General features: G+C 64.5%; 1 non-coding gene across 1 annotated transcript; it reads left to right on the top strand.

Moving 5' to 3' along the window:
• The first annotated feature begins 468 nt into the window (after positions 1 to 468).
• Positions 469 to 587, top strand: LOC131868501 (5S ribosomal RNA). The gene has a single exon (XR_009366952.1). It is a non-coding gene; the product is annotated as a 5S ribosomal RNA (ribosomal RNA).
• The last annotated feature ends 3,662 nt before the right edge of the window (positions 588 to 4,249 follow it).

Raw genomic sequence — 4,249 nt, 5'->3', positions numbered from 1 at the left:
AACGCATTTGTGGTCCTTGGGTCCCATTTTGCATCCCGAAACTTGTGTTTTGGTGCTTGATCCCTATTTTGGGTGCCCACCTTGCACCAAGTGCGCACCCGGGGCAAACCGAGCGCCTTGGTGCACCGGGGCAAGATCGAGCGTGCACCCGAGGCGCCCCGAACATGCACCAAGGTGCACTCGGCCCACATGTGAGCGCAGGTCGTTGCGCCCGAGGTGGTGTGTGGGCACCGCGTTGCAGACGGGACACTGCACGCACACGACGCCCCCTCCAGGTGCACGCACGTAGGCCGGGCCGGGTGCACACCCGACGCCCTAGCAAGGTGCGCGCACCCGGGCAGGGCTCACACTTGGCGAACGGGGCGCACTTCGCGAGGGAGGGTGTGCACCTCGACGGGGGTGGGTGGCCGGGGTGGATTCGCACGTGGGTCGCGGTTTGCTAAGTACACACTGCGACAAGCTCATAACGGGTGCAATCATACCAGCGTTAGTGCACCGGATCCCATCAGAACTCCGCAGTTAAGCGCGCTTGGGCCGGAGTAGTACTGGGATGGGTGACCTCCCGGGAAGTCCCGGTGTTGCACCCTTTTTTAGTTTTTCGCCGGGCGTCGCAATGCTATTTGAATAAACCTTTTGCCCGTTTGCGTTCTCGTCGGGGCCGGGCCGGGCCGGGGTGCGCTGCCCGCACTACCGCGCGCGCGGGGGCGACACCGAGCGCGCACCCGAGGCGCCCCGAGCACACAGGCCACGGTGCAACCCGGGCGTTGTGCGCGCACCCCGGTGCGCCCGAGGTGCTGCGCGCGCACCCAGGTGAAATCGGTGTGCACCTCGGCCAGTGCGCGCTCGGTCGAGTCGCGCACGTTGGCCAAGGTGCACGGTGATGTTTCTTACTCTAAGGTTCCGCACCAGACGCCCGGGACAGGTGAGCGAAGCTGGGCGGGGCCGGGTGCGCGGCCGGGGCAGGTGCACGCAGCTGGAGAGAGCTTTGGAGCACACTTCGGAGCGCACCAATGATGCGCTCCATTCAAAAGTTTCCTGAAAAGGCAAAAAAAGTTGAGATTATAGAATTTCCCACTTGAGAGATTGTAAAAAAAAAAAATTTAAAATGAAGGAAACGCGGGTGCCAAGGTGTGCGCAGCCCAGCCAAGGTGTGCGCACCAAGGCGCCCACCCTGGCGAAGGTGCACGCAAGGTGCGCACCCGAGGCAAACCGGACAATTAACCCAACTTTCGACTTCGCGCGCACCTTGGAGCGCACTTCGGAGCGCTCCTTGGTGCGCACCAATCTTGGGCACCTCGGAGTGCACCATGGCGCCCACCAAGGTGCGCACCCGGGGCAAACCGAGCTCCGACTTCGTGCGCACCTTGGAGCGCACGAAAGGTGCGCACCATGGCGCCCACCAAGGTGCGCAGCCCAGCCAAGGCGTGCGCATCAAGGTGCGCACCCTGGCGAAGGTGCGCACCCGGGGCAAACCGAGCTCCGACTTCGTGCGCACCTTGGAGCGCACAAAAGGTGCGCAACCCAGCCAAGGTGTGCGCACCCCGGTCAAACCGAGCTCCGAATCGTGCGCACCAGAGGTGCACGCCATCGTGCGCACCTTGGAGCACACTTCGGAGCCCTCCTTGGTGCGCGCCGATGTTGCGCACCTCGGAGCGCACCCGGGGAAAACAATGCAATTAACCCGACTTTCGACTTCGTGGGCACCTCGGAGCGCTCTCGGGTTCGCACCTCGGAGCACACCGAGGTGCGCACCTTTGATGCGCTGCCTTCACCAATTTCCAGAAAAGGCAAGAAAACATTGAGAAGGTGTGCGCACCGAGGTGCCCACCCTGGCGAAGGTGCACGCGAGGTGCGCACCCGGGGCAAACCGGGCTCCGACTTCGTGCACGCCGCACCTTGGAGCACACTTCGGAGCGCTCCTTGGTGCGCACCAGGGCGCGCAACCCAGCCGAGGTGCCCACCCCGGCGAAGGTGCACGCGAGGTGCGCACCCGGGGCAAACCGGGCTCCGACTTCGTGCACGCCATGGTGCCCACCGCGGCGAAGGTGCACGCGAGGTGCGCACCCGGGGCAAACCGGGCTCCGACTTCGTGCACGCCGCACCTTGGAGCACACTTCGGAGCGCTCCTTGGTGCGCACCATGGTGCCCACCAGGGCGCGCAACCCCGCCGAAGGTGCACGCGAGGTGCGCACCCGGGGCAAACCGGGCTCCGACTTCGTGCACGCCGCACCTTGGAGCACACTTCGGAGCGCTCCTTGGTGCGCACCATGGTGCCCACCAGGGCGCGCAACCCCGCCGAAGGTGCACGCGAGGTGCGCACCCGGGGCAAACCGGGCTCCGACTTCGTGCACGCCATGGTGCGCACCGCGGCGAAGGTGCGCACCCGGGGCAAACCGGGCTCCGACTTCGTGCACGCCGCACCTTGGAGCACACTTCGGAGCGCTCCTTGGTGCGCACCAGGGCGCGCAACCCAGCCGAGGTGCCCACCCCGGCGAAGGTGCACGCGAGGTGCGTACCCGGGGCAAACCGGGCTCCGACTTCGTGCACGCCGCACCTTGGAGCACACTTCGGAGCGCTCCTTGGTGCGCACCATGGTGCCCACCAGGCCGCGCAACCCAGCCAAGGTGTGCGCACCAAGGTGCACGCGAGGTGCGCACCCGGGGCAAACCGGGGTCCGACTTCGTGCACGCCGCACCTTGGAGCACACATCGGGGCGCTCCCGGGTTCGCACCGGCGTTGCGCACCGTGGTGGGCACCTCGGAGCACACCAAGGTGGGCAGCGAGGTGCGCACCTTTGATGCGATGCCTTCACTAATTTCCATAAAAGGCAAAAAAAAAACGAGATTTTAAAATTTCCGTTTTGAAAGATAGTGAGAAAAAGGGAATGCTGGTGCCATCTTGAGCCCGCCCTGGTGCGCAGCCCAGCCAAGGTGTGCGCACCAAGGTGCCCACCCTGGCGAAGGTGCGCGCCCGGGCAATTAACCCAACTTCCAACTTCGCGCGCGCCAGGGTGGGAGCGCACCCAACAACCGGGCCTGGGAAGAGCCAATGCGAGAAACCCCACCAAACGCTCTGACAAAAAAAGAGGGGGCGCTCCAGTAACCCCGCTTCGGAGCGCACCCTGGGCAAACCCAGCCAAGGTGCCCACCCCGGCCAAGGTGCAGGCGAGGTGCGCACCCGGGGCAAACCGGGCTCCGACAACGTGCACGCCGCACCTTGGAGCACACTTCGTAGCGCTCCCGGGTGCGCACCTCAGAGCACACCAAGGTGGGCAGCGAGGTGCGCACCTTTGATGCGCTGCCTTCACTAATTTCCAGAAAAGGCAAAAAAAAAAGGAGATTTTAAAATTTCCGTTTTGAAAGATAGTGAAAAAAACGGAACGCGCGTGCCATCTTGAGCCCGCCCTGGTGCGCAGCCCAGGTAAGGTGCCCACCCTGGCAAAGGTGCGCACCCGGGCAATTAACCCTACTTCCGACTTCGTGCGCGCCAGGGTGGCAACCGGGCCTCGGAAGAGCCAATGCGAGAAACCCCACCAAACGCTCCGACAAAAAAAGAGGCGGCGCTCCAATAACCCCGCTTCGGAGCGCAGCCGGGGCAAACCCAGCCAAGGTGCCCACCCCGACGAAGGTGCACGCGAGGTGCGCACCCGGGGCAAACCGGGCTCCGACAACGTGCACGCAGCACCTTGGAGCACACTTCGAAGCACTCCCGGGTGCCCACCGGCGTTGCGCACCGTGGTGGGCAGCGAGGTGCGCACCTTTGATGCGCTGCCTTCACTAATTTCCAGAAAAAGGCAAAAAAAAATGAGATTTTAAAATTTCCGTTTTGAAAGATAGTGAAAAAAAAGGAACGCGGGTGCCATCTTGAGCCCGCCCTGGTGCGCAGCCCAGGCAAGGCATGCGCACCAAGGTGCCCACCCGAGGTGCACACCCGGGGCAAACCGGGCTCCGACTTCGTGCAGGCCGCACCTTGGAGCACACTTCGGAGCGCTCCTTGGTGCGCACCATGGTGCCCACCAGGGCGCGCAACCCAGCCAAGGTCTGCACACCAAGGTGCCCACCCCGGCGAAGGTGCACGCGAGGTGCGCACCCGGGGCAAACCGGGCTCCGACTTCGTGCACGCCATGGTGCCCACCGCGGCGAAGGTGCACGCGAGGTGCGCACCCGGGGCAAACCGGGCTCCGACTTCGTGCACGCCGCACCTTGGAGCACACTTCGGAGCGCTCCTTGGTGCGCACCATGGTGCCCAC

The sequence above is a fragment of the Cryptomeria japonica genome, unplaced genomic scaffold (genome assembly GCF_030272615.1).
Source record: "Cryptomeria japonica unplaced genomic scaffold, Sugi_1.0 HiC_scaffold_208, whole genome shotgun sequence".
In the NCBI taxonomy this organism is placed as follows: Eukaryota; Viridiplantae; Streptophyta; class Pinopsida; order Cupressales; family Cupressaceae; genus Cryptomeria; species Cryptomeria japonica.
Note: the sequence above shows the minus strand (reverse complement) of the source record. Positions and strands in the feature narration are given on the sequence as shown.